The following is a 16,770-nucleotide window of genomic DNA, read 5'->3' on the forward strand; positions in this document are numbered from 1 at the left end:
GCTTCATAGTTGACAGTTATTTTTCTTGAGCAGTTATGTTTGTGAATGCGTTTTTTATTTTTTTCTATAAATTCACTGATATTACTGTTGTACACATGAGACAAATAAATATAGCATGAAAATAATGCCTCAGTCAGGCACTATGTAGCATTCAATACCATGCACATCTGCTCACATGCTCGAAGAATGCACATGAAAAAAAAATAGAAACAGTGCCAAGACCTGCGCCCTTAATGGTTCAACACCTAATAGGGCTGCCTTGATGCGGTATTGTTGGTGCTTAAAAACAAAGCGTCTTCAACTTAGTATCTCAATACAATGATTTCGCATGAATAATGTTGGAATAAATGTTCCATGTCACTCTTCATCATGCCTGTTATTTATAGCACAACTGTGCGTCTTGTGCAGATCCCTTCAGAAATAGTGTCCCTCGTAGCCTGTGCCCCTCTTGGATGTTAAACCCCACAAAACCAAAAAATCAGACCTTCAGAAATACCCTTGAGTGTCTGTGTAAAAGATTAAATGTGCAACTGTTTTGCATTTAGATTGTTTTAACACTAATAAATGAGTGAGTACTTGCTGAACACTTCAGTGACCTTAGCAGTGTTTTTGCATCACACGTATAAGGTGTGTTTTAGAAACTGCCAAAAAGATTCTTATTTCCTCTACTGCAGTCAAGAGACAGATTTATCTTGCATTAGGCGTATCATTGCCATTTATCTGACATAAGACACAACACGAGATATTTGCAATCTAAAGGAATGCAGGCCTGAATTTGACACTGGGATTCTACTTAATAAACAAGCACATTGGCCAGGTTCATTCCTACAATCCACTGGAGAAGCTACCCCAGTGCTGTTACTGTATCAATAGTTATTGAATGCCAAGTTTTGATTGTGTAATGGAGGAGCATTTAAGAGAATATACAGTACGGTTAGCTGGAAAAGCTGGTACTCTGTATTTTGTAATAAATTTGTGGCATATACAATAACCCCAAGGATTGAAATTAATCAAGAATCCTCTTCTGCAGCGTGCTTCATAACCCAAGTGCAAATTTGGCTTGTCAGAGGAGACAGTGCATCTTCTACCTTTTGCATGTTACCTGCAAGCACTTGCGTGGAGATTTCCCTGGTGATGCTGTTACCGAGCTGGGGCTTTGTGGTGTACACTTGTCCTGAAGCAAAAACAGTTTTGACCTGAGGCTATTTTTCTGAAGCATGTCGCCTACTTTCGCTTGCGTGGGGACTGTTGTGGGAGTGTGCAAGTGCTTGCAGGTGGATTTGCATATAGGTGAGGCGACCAGTTGGCTGAGATACTTTGTCACACTAATGGCCTGAAGTAAGAACATTTACATTACCGGAGGCACCAGCATTCGTATTCATTGTGTTTTACCTGCAATCTGAAGACATAAAACTACGCAGGAGGCAGGACACAGAAAAGATGCAGACAGGACGAGCCTAGACTAACAACTGATTTATTTGACGAAAAAACGACCTTCCTTCAAGAGCAACGCATGCGCAACCAAACTTAACGCCCAAAGCAAAAGTACACAATCTTATCAACCCAAAAAGTCAAGTTCCTTCTGATACAGGTGAATTGATGCCTCGCTAACACATTTTTCCGCACCGTATCTAGCAATTTGCCAGGCTTCAAAAATCTCGCGTGCGTTCCGGTCCTGAATTCGCGCCGCCTATAATCTTCGTTTGCTTGAAAAGCGGCGTACAAAATATTTTTTCTTGTCATTGATCTTTCAAGACCGGCAGTGCCTTGCTAAATGCTGCCCACCGTGGTGGCTCAAAGAGTTATTGTGCTCCTGAAGGCGTTTATTAATGCAGCGCCCCGTCTGCTCTACATAAACGGAACCACAGCTGAATGGGATCTCGTAGATAACTCCCATCTTACAGGCTACAAACTTAGGTCTGTGGTTGACTCCGCACCCTACTTTGTTTTGCAGGTTATTGTTAGTTAATCGGCATAAACGAGACAGTTTACATGGGGCGGAAAAGAACACGTTGACGCCAAATTTCCCTCCCACCTTCTTCAAACCGCGCGAAGTCTTGTGCACATAAGGAAGGACTTCAAACTTCCTCCTCTCGCTTTCAGTGAGTTCTTGTTGGTTTTGCTTCAACCATAGGATTTTCAGCAAAGATTCTGCAACAGCTTTCAGAAGAGCAGAAGGAAAACCAGCAGAGTAAAGCCGGTCTACTTGACTGGTAAAACTACATTTCACCATGTGTGGACATGATTTGACAAGCGAGGATCTTAAACATGAGGTTGCGATTCCCCTTTTTACGAGCTTTGAGTGGCACGAATCATAAGGTAGAAGAGCCTTCTTAGATCTTGGTAAATAGGCCCAACATAGATGGCCCTCTGTATGAAAAAAAAACAATTTTAAGTCTAAAAACTGTAAACAAGAGCTTTCCGGGAGCTCAAAAGTAAAATTCAGATTAGTGGCTGCGGATTTGAAGGTCTCTAAAATTTCATTCACAATCATTTGTAGACTGTCGTCAGGGTTAATATTCAAAAGGATTAGGAAATCGTCAACGTATCTGACCACATGCGTGATCCGGTCATCAGTGAGAACGCACGAAAGTTCAGTGTCAATTTGAGCTAAAAATATCTGAGTTAAAATAGGCGCCACGCTCGAACCTATACAGATACCTCGCCGTTGTACATAAAACTTGTCCTTAAAAGTTACAATGGTAGAAGAAAGATAGAGTTTCAGCAATTCAAGAAAGCCATCGATTGAAATGCCAAAAGAATTCTGGAAGGACACCACTCCCGAACGTTCGATGCAGTTGCGGACCGCCAGGAACAACTTGTCGTGGGGCACTGAATAGAATAGAATGGCATCGAACGTTCGGGAGTGGTGTCGTTCCAGAATTCTTGTGGCATTTCAGTCGATGGCTTTCTTGAATTGCTGAAACTCTATCTTTCTTCTACCATTGTAAGTTTTAAGGACAAGTTTTATGTACAACGGCGAGATATCTGTATAGGTTCGAGCGTGGCGCCTATTTTAACAGATATTTTTAGCTCAAATTGACACTGAACTTTCGTGCGTTCTCACTGATGACCGGATCACGCATGTGGTCAGATACGTTGACGATTTCCTAATCCTTTTGAATATTAACCCTGACGACAGTCTACAAGTGATTGTGAATGAAATTTTAGCGACCTTCAAATCCGCAGCCACTAATCTGAATTTTACTTTTGAGCTCCCGGAAAGCTCTTGTTTACAGTTTTTAGACTTAAAATTGTTTTTTCATAAAGAGGGCCATCTATGCTGGGCCTATTTACCAAGATCTAAGAAGGCTCTTCTACCTTATGATTCGTGCCACTCAAAGCTCGTAAAAAGGGGAATCGCAACCTCATGTTGAAGATCCTCGCTTGTCAAGTCATGTCCACACAAGGTGAAATGTAGTTTTACCAGTCAAGTAGACCAGCTTTACTCTGCTGGTTTTCCTTCTGCTCTTCTGAAAGCTGTTGCAGAATCTTTGCTGAAAACCCTATGGTTGAAGCAAAACCAACAAGAACTCACTGAAAGCGAGTTGAGGAAGTTTGAAGTCCTTCCTTATGTGCACAAGACTTCGCACGGTTTGAAGAAGGTGGTAGGGAAATTTGGTGTCAACGTGTTTTTTTCCGCCCCATGAAACTGTCTCGTTTATGCCGATTAACTAACAATAACCTGTAAAAGAAAGTAGGGTGCGGAGTCAACCACAGACCTAAGTTTGTAGCCTGTAAGATGGGAGTTATCTACGAGATCCCATTCAGCGGTGGTTCCGTTTATGTAGGGCAGACGGGGCGCTGCATTAATAAACGCCTTCAGGAGCACAATAACTCTTTGAGCCAGCACGGTGGGCAGCATTTAGCAAGGCACTGCCAGTCTTGTAAGATCAATGACAAGAAGAAAAAAGTATTTTGTACGCCGCTTTTCATGCAAACGAAGATTATAGGCTGCGCGAAGGACCGGAAGGCGCGGGAGATTTTTGAAGCCTGGCAAATTGCTAGATACGGTGCGGAAAAATGTGTTAGCGAGGCATCAATTCACCTGTATCAGAAGGAACTTGACTTTTTGGGTTGATAAGATTGTGTACTTTTGCTTTGGGCGTTAAGTTTGGTTGCGCATGCGTTGCTCTTGAAAGAAGGTCGTTTTTTCGTCCAATAAATCAGTTGCTAGTCTATGCTCGTCCTGTCTGCATCTTTTCTGTGTCCTGCCTCCTGCGTAGCTTTATGTCTTCAGAATGCCTTACCAACTAGCCTCTCATCACACACTTATACCTGCAAGCGTGGGAACTTCCTCAATGGTGACTGAGCTCGTGAGGGGGGTGAGGACATTGTCTGTCAACTGCCTGCTTCTGAGTTTGCGTGCTCCTACTGAGATAAAAATTTTGTTGCATTGGCCTTTCTGCTCGCCTAACCTTACCTGCTTGCGTTTTTGCGGTGACATAGGTGGGGAACACTGCAATCCTGAAAGAGCACTGTGAGGTGTACTTGCAACCTGAAGTAAAAGTATTGCACGAGCTGCGGCACTCACTGTTTTATAACTTATCACCCTACGCAGACAGACTTGGTGAGACACCATGACCTCTGTCAGAATTCTGTGCAATAATGTAGACATGCCTAACACACAGTCTCTCCTGCGTAAACCCTCCCATCTAGTGCACCACTCTGAACTGCTGATACATGATGCATGTTATTTATCATGAACCTGATTCTTTTTATGCTGCATTCCTGCCTTTGCTTCGTACTGACATACCAGTTAGTAATTTTTTAATTGTAACTTAAATATTTATTGTTTTGTTGAAAAGTCAAGTTTACCGCTTTTTACGATTTGGCTGTAAAATCTGTAGCTAGGCTCAGCATAATTTTCAAAACTCACTCGTAACAAGTATAAACAATTTCACACTGAATGCAGCTTCTACTGGACATAAACAGAGAGCAGCCACAATTTGCACCTACCTGCTCACTATGTACCCTTTGGAATATCGTTGGCACTGCATCTGGTTTCAAAAAGTGACTGGTGTCGCTGCTGTAAAAGCATGACTGTTCAAAATGTCTTTATCAGATCCTCTGTCCTATATGTAACTAGGCAGTGGTGTCGTAATAGTGCTTAGTCACTTTTGCAGAAAGTTTTTATTGTTCTGAGGAATTCATATACTGTTTCACTGCCAGGCCTGTAATATATACCACTAAACGTAAGGCTCCACGAATTAATGCTTGTCATGCGTGCTGCATGCGGACAAAAAAATCTTAACGAAAAAAACGCGCGACAGTGCCGTTATGAATTTTCCAGGGAAGAACATTGCTAACACATGAAGCGAAATGCCCGATCGCTTTTTACACCTTGTTTTCCATATGATGCACGATGGCGGCATTCTTCTGAAACTCTGTGCAAGAGTGAGGCAAAGCGGTAGATTGCGTCGCGCGGAGTCAAAGCGTGGTGCGTGCCTGCGGCAACTTGCCGGCAATTCGCCGCGAACGCTGCCGACGGTTCTAGCGTCCAGTTTCTTGTACGCGATCGACCGACGTGCGCACGAGAAATACGTTCGACCAATGTGCGCACCGAAGACGACTGGGGCGCGATTACGAGTTGCTCAAAATCGTCTCAATCGGAAAGTGTCTCAAAAAGTGTCTCATTTGCCCCGTTCCTATTGGTCGGTCGTGACCAGCGGCCATATTGGTTTTTTGCGTCACCGGCCGACGTCAGAAGTGCGCCAGAAGTGGTGACGTTGCTTGCCTAATTATGCGAGCCGATTGAGACGATTTTTTGAGACTGGAACGAGTGGTCTCAAACCGCTCGAGACAGAAAATGGCGGTTGTTTACATGGCCGGTGGCCGCGCGAGCAGCGGTGTAAGAGGGTGCATGAAGACGGTTTTGACGTGCCGGACGAGTTGTTTCGACGTTTTGACATAGGAAGGAGCATAACGGCTGTGCGACGAACTCGCCGTTGAACTTGGAAGTGTGCGGGTGAGTGCGCGGTCAGTGGAGCGGCAAGTGCCTGTGCGCGCCTTCGCCGCCGGTGGGTTTCAAGACACCGTAGGAAATGAAGTAAACGTCGGCGTAGCCCAACCGACTGTGCAAGTGTTTGCGGTGAGTTGCGGAGACCACTGTCAAAGTTAAGTCGCAGAAGGTGCGCGCTTTCCGGCGAGACCCCTCAAGACAAGGCGGCGGCGAAGGTGGACTTCCTTCGCATAAACTTTCGCCACCGCAGTATCCCCGGCGGCGTCATCCGAGCATCATCCGAACGAAACGGCACCACCAACACGAATATCACGTGCTTAACCCGAAGCGGGCGGCATGAGTTGGTTACGAGGCGGAAGAGTGATTGTTGCCGCAGTGACCGGGCGTGCCGGCTCTTAATTCCCGCAGTGAGATTGCAAGCTCCCATCAGCTGCACCGGTCTGCTTCCGTATGTCGGCAGTTGCTGCAGTGTGATTATTCATGGTCGCCGGGTATTTTCTGAACAAAAATAAATATAATCACGCATCGCCCTTGGAGCACATTTGCCATCGATAGCAGCAAGGTGAGTTCACACTGGCGAGTCGCGGAGGTCGCGCGACAGGCTTAAATCGATTTATTACGCTCCCTCCCCGCTTTACTTGTGCTTCGCAAACCGTAACTAATTGACCGAAATCTGTCGCCGAGAATACTAGCGCGACGATTGCAACTCGCCAGTGTGAACTTCCCTTGAAGCTGCCTTCGCCGGTTTTCGAGCCAAGCGCTCCTTCCAAATTGTTCTCGGCAGACTCGTAGCAATCACTGCCTTTAAACAGATTTTTCCGCGCACTTAAGACGTCTGCGCAGTACTTTGATTCTGCGTAATGTGTAAAAAAAAGAGGACAGCCGTCGAATCAGCTGATTTTTTTTTTCTGGCTGCCATGTTTACGATGGCTGAATATGTGCGTGGAGGGATAAGGCTGAATCGGTTGAATCAGGCGGCAGCTCACGCCGCCTAGCCGCCGCTACCGACGCTTTTCCAGCGTCAGCGCACCCTCGCGGCAGCAAAAGTGACTGAAGAGCAAACTTAATTGCAAAATTGAGGACGCTTCTTCTTTTGCTTCATGTCGTTGAGTTTGAAACATAGTTTGTTAGCGAAATAAAACATTCTTCAAATTATTAACGGCGTGTTTACAGCAAAACTTTAGTATACGGTCCCTTATTGCGCAACTAAATGCTTCCTGGGTGGAACCCTACTATTAGACACCACAACCTCGCTGCTAATTGGTTGACTCCGCGGTCAACAACTCGCGGTGTCGTCATTTTGACGTCAGAGTCTCAAAATTGAGACGAAAACTCGTAATCGCGCCCCTGGCGTCTGCAGTGCTTTCCCGGCACCGAGACATCGAAAAACAAAACCAGCAGAGAAGCCAACGCTCGTGCGAAAGACCGCGGACCGAGCGGCGGGAGTGAGTGATTCCGAAGTACACATGGCGCGGAGAGGTGTGTAATGCAGTGCGTATTGCGCGTATTAAACTGCCCTACCTCAATTCTGTCCTGCAGTCTACGCTGTAAGTAGCAATGAACTAGAATCCCTCGGTAACCTACAGCTGCTACAGCACGCGTAATGAAAACGAAACTTTCCTAAGTTCTATGGCACACGTCTGCATATTTCATTGTTTAGAACAATAAAAGAATTAAGTGTAATGCTTGAGCACCTTCTTCGACGTTTACAGTTGTAGAGGTTTATTTTTAATGTGGTCTGTGTTGCTATATTGAAAATGATCGCTTAATTTTCAATATCACAAACCACAAATAAGTACAGGCAACTATGGGAGTAACAAGATGGCGCTGCTCGAGTGTATCACAACCTCCTCGCCGCGCTTTACCCCCCTGACCACGAACCACAAATAAGTACAGGCAACTATGGGAGTAACAAGATGGCGCTGCTCGAGTGTAAGACAACCATGGAGGAAAAAAAACTGAGGATGGAGCGTCCGGCGACAACCTTGAAGCCTAGTCTTAACAAGTAAAGATATAGCAAAAAAAAAAGAGAGTGTGTCCCCCCCCCCCCCCCCGTGATCGCACCACGTGATAGCGTGCGGTAAAGTCTAGCCCCGCTGCGCGCGCGCATGCGCCGATTAGCGCGGCAGACTAACTGTAGATCGACTTCCTTGCTGTAGACGCCCGCGCCGCGGGTCGCGCATACGCGCGCACTAAAACATACCGGAATCAAAACATAAAAGACCGGCTCGGCATGGAGGAAATAAAACTAAGGAGGGAGCATGACGTCACGCGGCCAGCGTTCACAAGCCGAGTGTTTTGAAGTCGTTTTCTCCCTCAGTTTTTCGCTCTCCGAGCCGGTCCTTTATGTTTTGATTCCGGTATGTTTTAGTGCGCGCGTATGCGCGACCCGCGGCGCGGGCGTCTACAGCAAGGACGTCGATCTACAGTTAGTCTGCCGCGCTAATCGGCGCATGCGCGCGCGCAGCGGGGCTAGACTTTACCGCACGCTATCACGTGGTGCGATCACGGGGGGGGGGGGGACACACTCTCTTTTTTTGCTATATCTTTACTTGTTAAGACTAGGCTTCAAGGTTGTCGCCGGACGCTCCCTCCTCAGTTTTTTTTCCTCCATGCGGCTCGGAGAGCGAAAAACTGAGGGAGAAAACGACTTCAAAACACTCGGCTTGTGAACGCTGGCCGCGTGACGTCATGCTCCCTCCTTAGTTTTTTTTCCTCCATGAAGACAATCTCCTCACCGCGCTACGGTGGCTAGAGGGGGAGGTGAGAGCAACGGCCGCCGCTGAGTGCAGCACGCGATCATGCCTGCAGCGGCGGCGCTGCTGTCGACACTTAGATCGCGCTCGCCGGCCCGCCCAACGGCCCGCCAGCGCAGCGCGCTCCGCGAGTACCGCGAGCGAGGTAGTTTTGCTTACTTTTGGCGTCGAGGGGCATGTGCTGAATCTGTGACGCTGGCACACCGCAGGAATATAAAATGCTAATAGCCGACATGACCAATACATTTCACCAGGAGGATAACAATTAAGCTAAGCATTACACGCAAACGTAGACGCTTGAGCCGGCACTGACGGCTGATCAAGCTTTGCATGGATTTCTCCAGGTCTCTCGCGACTTGCAGAGAGCAGGCTCTTCATCAACGAGGGCGACACATTTCCATTTGATGGGGCCTTTGCTAGGCGCTTACCAAGCATTCTTTATTTGCAGCTATTTTTTTCCCGTGAAAGGTCGCAACAAGTTGTTGCAGGAGAACAAACACCCTTGTTTCGTTCTCAGGCCGGAAAATGCACACAGAGCCTTTGCAGTACAGCACGCAAGATTTTATTTCAGAGGCGGACACGTACGCGAGGAAATTCAGTCGGTAAGGGCTAACAGGTGATGCAGTAAAACAAAACAAAAATAACATAACATGCAAGTGACAACAGACCTCACGTTACGCGCCTCAGCTTGAGGTGCCGCATTCTCTGCCTCTTTCCATCTCGAGCCTTATTCTCGGCTTGCACCAAAAAATGCAGCCTCGTAAGGGCGTAGAACTTTACAATGGTGTTTGTTGTTTCTGTGCTGTGCTTGTCACAGCCAACGACGCTTATCCTGTTGATAGCCAAAGAGGAGATCAAATCGATCACACTGTTTGCCTTCAGCCTGTTCATACTGAAGCAGTGCGTGAAGGAATCTTTCAACTTTGCTATCAAATTCTGAAGCTCTTCAGACGGGTACAGTAGCCCTCCCCTGTCAACTTCTTTGGTCAGGCAAGCTACCTCGGGAAGTTCAGAGCCAGCTGGAAGGAGCAATGCTCTCGAGCACTCATCGCACTTTGTTTTGCTTAGCATTTTGCGAGCAACATATCCTGCCACATAGTAAGCAAGCCGTGAGTCACTCCTTTTTAACACAGTCGCATCATGATCAGTAAGTAGGTCGCATGATTCTAGTACCTCGTGAACCTCATTCAGACACCCAATATCCATGAGCTGATCAAGCTTTGCATGGATTTCTCCAGGTCTCTCGCTACTTGCAGAGAGCAGGCTCTTCATCAACGAGGGCGACACATTTCCATTTGATGGGGCCTTTGCTAGGCTACAAAATGACAAACAGTTAACTGAAAGCAGGAACTGTGTCGGCGTAGGGTGGTCGTTGTTCCCTGACATTTGCCTGAGAATACAGAACAAATTTTCCAATCGATCTTGACTCATTCGAGAGATCATTAGGTACTTGTACCCAACGTTCGTTGTGAGGTAATCTAGAAGGGATATTGTGCTCGAAAGTGTGACGCGAAGCCCTTCAGCTGTGCCTCGGGTAAGAAAGCCTAGCTTCCCTATTCTTGCTTCCCAGGTATCTATATAGGCTAGGAAATCTTTCACCTCGGCATGAGTTTGAGAACCTAAGCGCATAGCACCACGACTGCACCTAGATGTCATCGCTTCAATAAGCTTAGACATCCGCCTCACAAACGATGCTGTTGCTGCACTGGAGCCTGCACCACACACTCGTTCAATGTCATCCTGGTACGTGAAAAGACCTCGCAGTACCTAATCGCTGAATAGTGTAAAAGCAAAATTGCCCTTCATTTTTTCAAATCCATTCGGCTCAATGACTGCCCTTGTAACACGTGGCATTGCTTTTAGCCTCACAATGTCCCTATTGTCCGACTTCCACGCCTCTCTTATCACATCCATTCTGACATACCCTTCTGGTGTGTGAAGGCCCCTCGACACAACAGAATTACGCACGCACTTAACAAGATGGGGAAAGTCTGACAAAAAGTGTATGCTCCTTTTGTCATCTGCAGGGTGCTTGATCTTGCAGACTGTTTTCTTGGCAGTTCCTTCGATGGCAAATGCTCGCCACATGCTCCTATTCCAGGATGCTGCGTCTGTGGTAACAAAGTCAATGAACAGGCCCGACTTTTCAGCTGCCATTGTGACATCGACCACAATTTTCGAAAGAATGTCTGCTCTGACGTTGCTGTGCGAACCAAAGGTGGCAAGAATCTGCTGGAAATTACCAGAAAATGGCTGAAATAATACCACCAAACCGTGGTCACAGGTTTCCATGCTTTGGTCCGAGGAAGTGTATGTTCCTAGATCAACGAAGCCTTCAATAAAACCACCGCTGGTCACCTTCAGGCCTTCTGAAAGCTTCATTTCATCTATTAGAATTCCACCATGTCTCTCAAACTCCTCAATATTCTTTGTCTTTTCAGCAATTGCTGCAAACATATTCTCATTGAGGCCAAAAAAGCTCTTATAACCTTTCATGTACTTATGCAGGCAGCTTTTGATAGGGAGTACCATTATCTTGTGCCTCCGGATGTACTCATATAGTTTGGGGCTCCTTATTCTCATTAAGATGCATTCCAATATCCACTCTTGGCTGTACATCATTCCCTGCGTGCCTTTTCTCTTCGACGCTTCAAAGCATGCTCGAACTTGCTGCCGCTGCTTTCCAGGTAGTCCACAAAGGCTCTTTTCCAACTTCCCTTCAGAAATAGCGGCATTTTCTTCTTTCATTTTTGTCATCATTGTTTTTAGCTTAGCAACCTTTGCCTTTCCACGACGGAGCTGTAGGTTACGGCTGAGAAGTTTCTTTGACGCGCTGGAAACAGGAGTCACCCTCGCCTTCCTCTTCTTATAGCAGGCTTGGTTTACCAAAAGCTTCCGCAGGTATCTGCACTGAATGCATGGCCTTTCGTCTCGTGTCACCCCTCGACAGCCCTTGCTATGCAGCTTATCTCCATGCAGTCTGTAATTTACTTGCCTACGACTTTCAAGCTGTTCACTTGGCGCCAAACTCTGCTCAAATCTAGGACACGCAATCCTTCGATCGACCAGCTGAAGCAAGTTTTACACACCTTGTGGGTCAAACACGTCGACTTGCTTCAATGAAGCGCCTTGCACGAACACGGCACAGTGATAGTGCGTATCCTCCGCCGAGCACAACACTAGCTTTCGAAAGCACACGCTGTCACCAGCCCGCGCACAAACACTAAATGCAAGTGACTTGGGCGCTTCTGCAACAATGTTTCTCGACCAGTATTCACTCGGAAGATTTTCACCTGTCAACTTGTCCAGCTTTTCTCGGGTGCACGCGTAATGAAGAGCTGTGCCGTCTGAAGCAGCGTCTTCAACTGATGCAGCATCCTGGGTGCTCTCAGCCTCGCATGGAGTCCCGTTGCTTCCTTTTCTTCGTTTGCCGAGAACTTCTCCTCTCGATGTTCTTGAGTGCCTCTTCTCAGGCAGCCTCTGCGAAAGATACGCTGGAGTGTTGGGAAACAGCGTGGGTACTGCGTCGTCAGTCAGGCATGGCCGGCCGCGAGGTATCGTTACGGTCTCGCCATTCACAACGTGGGTATATTCGCGCACGATAAACCTTTGCTCGAAATGCAGTTCACACAGCACAGATGTCTTCTCCAGGGGTCTGTCCGCACGTGGTACCGCACGCTGCCACACTTTCAGTCTTTCTTCGTCGCTCGGGGCAGCGAAAGTGGAGAGCTTCTTGCCCTTGTTTCTGACGGAGACGTATCCTGACGCGCACCCAGGCGCAAAGCAATGCGTTTGGCGCTTGGCACGTTTCTCCATTGTCGCCTGTCTGCTCAGAACATATAGGAGGTATTCACTGAGGCCGCGCTACCAGACGGCGCGAGCGTCGTCGCGGCAAGCGCGCCATGTTTGCGGTCGTTTCAGGCCAGCTCGCGCAGTGTCACGATGCGCCGTGAGGTACCCGGCCTGGACTGTTAGTGATCCGTAACATATTTGTACGTTGTTGAATACGTCAGCGACCACTTATCTTTGGGGAGCGCGTATTGTGCATGAAGTTTGCAGCAGAATTCTGCGCCGTGATGCAACCGAGCTGCCTCAACTCGGCAACAAAACTGGCTGGCTGCGCTGCACGCAAGTATGTACACGACTTGCAGCTTTTAATATGAGTTGATAACTGTCAGCTAGTCATGCAGGGCACATCGTGGATAAACAGCACGATTAATTACCCAAATTCCAAAACTGCCGCCGCAGAAATTGATAATTCAAGCGCCTGTAGTCCGCGAACTGCTGACGCTTCTTAGACGGTCTTTCAGCAGAAAGGCAAAGCGTCATAGCTGCCTTATTTACACGATAGAACGGTGAAACAAATACTGCCATGCACTCGCAGCACGAACGGCAGACACAGCGAGAATGTTTTGCAGTTTTGATTGTAGCTACGTAGCGCTGCTTCGTATGCACAAGACGTCTAGCGCTTTCGCAGCAACGCAGTGTGCAGCCATTCCGCTAGATTCAGTAGTAACACGTCACTTTCAGCCGATAGAGATGACAAGTTAAGCTACAGCTAAGTGAACAGACCCTTCGAATTACTCACCTCTTCAAAAACGGCACTTCGGCCGCCGGCACCGCGGACGTCAGCACCCTCAGCACGGCTCTTGGACTCACCCGCTTGTCAAGTAATTGCACCCTCTCATAGGTTTATATCCTTTAATCCCTTGGCCTGCCAGCAAACTTAAGCCGTGCACAAGGTGGGACTCGATACCGGTGAATTCAACGCGCGGCAACAGTCCTGTACGTCTCACACTGCGCCGGCGCCTCCGCTTTCTTACGCGCCGACCTTTTCACAAAGTGGAACCTTTTGAGCATGGCCGCTCTTTTCTGCTTCGCGCAGTTCCCGGAACACCCTCTCAGTAACGCGGTGTTACGGGCCGGACAGTAATTATCTATGGCGAGACGCGAAATACACTCACATTTCACACATCACCGGCTATTTAACGCTGCGGCTGGCTGCGGCGGCCGCGCGCGCGACCACCAACATGGCGAATGCCGCGCCGGCCGCTAGCGCCCCTTGCGGATGACGTCATGTGAATACCTCCTATTGCTGTTACAACAGGCAACGGAATCGGAAAAAAGAACTGCAGCTAGCAACACAGCGAGAAAGCTTCGAGCAGCACAAATGCAGAGCTGATCCACGCTCACACTCACGCTGTGCACGCCAGCCGCAAATAGGCATCTGGATGGATGGATGGATGGATGGATGGATGGATGGATGGATGGATGGATGGATGGATGGATGGATGGATGGATGGATGGATGGATGGATGGATGGATGGATGGATGGATAGGAGCGCCCCCTTTGAAACGGGGTGGTGGCAATTGCCACCATGCTCAGCTTTTCTTTATTTATTATTTTTTTTTGTTTACTGTGTTGGCAATTCTCATTAAGATTCTCCATCAACTTTGCCTACGGTTTCCTACTATTCTAACCTTATGCCACATCTCTGCTTTTCAGCCACCAATCCTCCAATCGCTTTTTGCTGACTTCCACTGCAGATTTATTTACATGACCATTGTTATCTTTAAACCCTAGGGCCTCAGAAAGAGTGACTGTGCCTGCATCGACATCCGGATGGATGCCATCACATTTGATTATGAGGTGTTCAATTGTTTCCACAGATCTACCACATACTGCACATGTGTCATCTTCTTCGTTAAATTTCTTTTTGTAGCTGCGCGTTCTAAGACACCCTGATCTAGCTTCAAAAAGTATTGCACTGCCTCTTGAGTTATCATAGAAAAATTCTTTCCTGATCTGCCTTTTCCAGAATCGATATAGTTCTACACTATGTTTCTTTTCCATTGAATTCATCCAATTTTTAACTTCCGCGTTTTTGACCTGTCGTTTAATGCTCTTTCTTTCTCCGTCCTCATGACCGGCATACTTACTGGTTAGTTTTCTAGTTCTTTTCCGCCACTGTGAGTCAACGTTCTTTCTGTATAAATATTTAAATACCTTAGCTGCCCATCTGTTATCGTACAATTTCCTCAGGCGTTCTTCATATAGTATTTTACTCTTAGCTTCCCGTGCCTCGAACGATGCCCAGCCCATATCCCCTTGTACTGCCTCGTTTGTGGTTTTGCCGTGGGCACCTAGTGCTAATCTTCCAACAGCTCTCTGATTTACGTCTAATCTCGACTGAACTTCTGCCCTTAAGCACAGAACCGCATTGCCGAAAGTAAGTCCCGGCACCATTATTCCTTTCCAAATACCTCTTAGTACTTCATATTTGTTGTACCCCCATAATGCCCTATGTTTCATTATCCCGGCGTCTCTTCGTCCTTTTGCCCTAAGAGCCTGTTCATGCTTTTCCGTGTATATCTGCCCTTCGTTTAGCCATATCCCGAGGTATTTGTATTCGGCCACTTTGGGTATTTCGTGGCCTTGTATTGTAAGCACCTGATCAGTTGTATCGTTAAAAATCATCACACCTGATTTAGTTGCGCTAAAACTGAATCCTAGAGCGTCTCCTTCGTCTCCACAGCAATTAACCAAAGTTTGTAAATCTTCCTGGCTATCTGCTAACAGTACAATATCGTCCGCATACATTAAACCCGGGAGTCGCTGCTCAACTACATTTCCGCCTAATCTGTACGATAGATTATAACCCAGATTACTTTCTTCTAGCCTTCTTTCCATATTTATCACGTAAAGCATGAACAGCAGCGGTGATAGAGGGCAACCTTGCCTTAATCCTTTGTGCACCCCTACAGTTGTGGTACTTTTTTTCCCTTCCCATGTAATTTCAACTTCATTATCTCGGTAGATTTCCTGTAGAAAATCAATTACCTCATCACCAATACCTAAATCTTTCAATATGCTCCACAGGAGTTCCCTGTTCACGTTATCGTATGCACCGCTTATGTCTAGACAGGCTATAAACAGAGGTCTATTTTCCGCCTTAGCTATTTCTATGCATTGGGTAAGCACGAACAGGCTATCATCTAACCGCCTACCCCTTCTGAACCCATTCTGAAGTTCTCCGAGTATCCTATTTCCTTCTACCCATGACTGCATTTTTAATTTCACCGCCTGCATTGCCAGCCTGTACATAACAGATGTTATCGTAATCGGACGGAAGGATTTTATGTTCATCTTATCTCCTTTCCCTTTATAAATCAAATTCATTTTACTCTGTCTCCAGCTGTGCGGAATTTGCTGATTTGTTATGACTGCCTCCAATGCTTTTATCAGCGCGTCCTTGCTTCTTGGGCCAAGTTCATTAATCAGCTTAATTGGAATTTCGTCTATCCCTGCGGATGTGGTTTTAGGAATATTCGCTTCCGCCTTTTCCCAGTTAAGACTAGTCAGTTCTAAGCTGTTCTCTTTTGTGCTGTCCTGTGTTGCCGCCTCACTTGGGGAGATTACCCCATTGGCGTCGCTAAAAGACGCAGCTATAAATGACGTAATGTAGTCCACAGCATCGTCTCCCTCCAAACATTTTCCCTCAGCATCTATAATCTGTTCCTGCTTTCTTTGATTTGTTTTTCCCAACCAGCTTATATGGTTCCAGAATTTTCTTGGCCCCCCTTTATTTGCCTCGCGAACTTCAGCCAGCCATTTATCAGAGGACTGCTTTATTTTAGCCTGGACTAGGACCTGAACTTGCTGTTTCTTTTGTCGATAAGATTCCCATTTTTTTCCTATTTCCTCTACAGATAACTGCGCCCTCTTTGCTTCTCTGTGTTCCCTTGAAGCCACCCGTTGTTGTTCGATGGCCTCCTTAATTTCCATATTCCACCAGCTTCGTGGCTTCCTCTTTCCTCTCCAGCGGTTAACTCCTTTCACTTGTTTCATTTTTGTAGCGATGAGCAGTTCCAACTGATTATAATCCCAATTTTCCATGTGGCGTTTCTCAATTACTTCTTCTATATCGGCTGATATTAGCGCTATTTGTTCATTATTTAATTTTGCGTGCGCGTCGCATCTAAGATGCGACGCGCACGCCACCTCTCGGTAGCATGAATGACTGCGGCAGAAGCTCGCTTGCGCGGCCCGCT

The 16,770-nt window shown here is 46.9% G+C and overlaps 2 pseudogenes; both read right to left on the reverse strand.

Annotated features, from left to right (window-relative positions):
* Positions 1–1,084: 1,084 nt before the first annotated feature.
* On the reverse strand, positions 1,085–5,375 carry LOC149349145 (uncharacterized; annotated as a pseudogene).
* A 4,566-nt stretch (positions 5,376–9,941) lies between these two features.
* LOC149349146 (uncharacterized) lies at positions 9,942–12,534 on the reverse strand (annotated as a pseudogene).
* Between the last annotated feature and the right edge of the window lie 4,236 nt (positions 12,535–16,770).

The sequence above is a fragment of the Amblyomma mixtum genome, chromosome 3, assembly GCF_055824585.1.
Source record: "Amblyomma mixtum isolate Tamu chromosome 3, ASM5582458v1, whole genome shotgun sequence".
NCBI classification, from domain to species: domain Eukaryota; kingdom Metazoa; phylum Arthropoda; class Arachnida; order Ixodida; family Ixodidae; genus Amblyomma; species Amblyomma mixtum.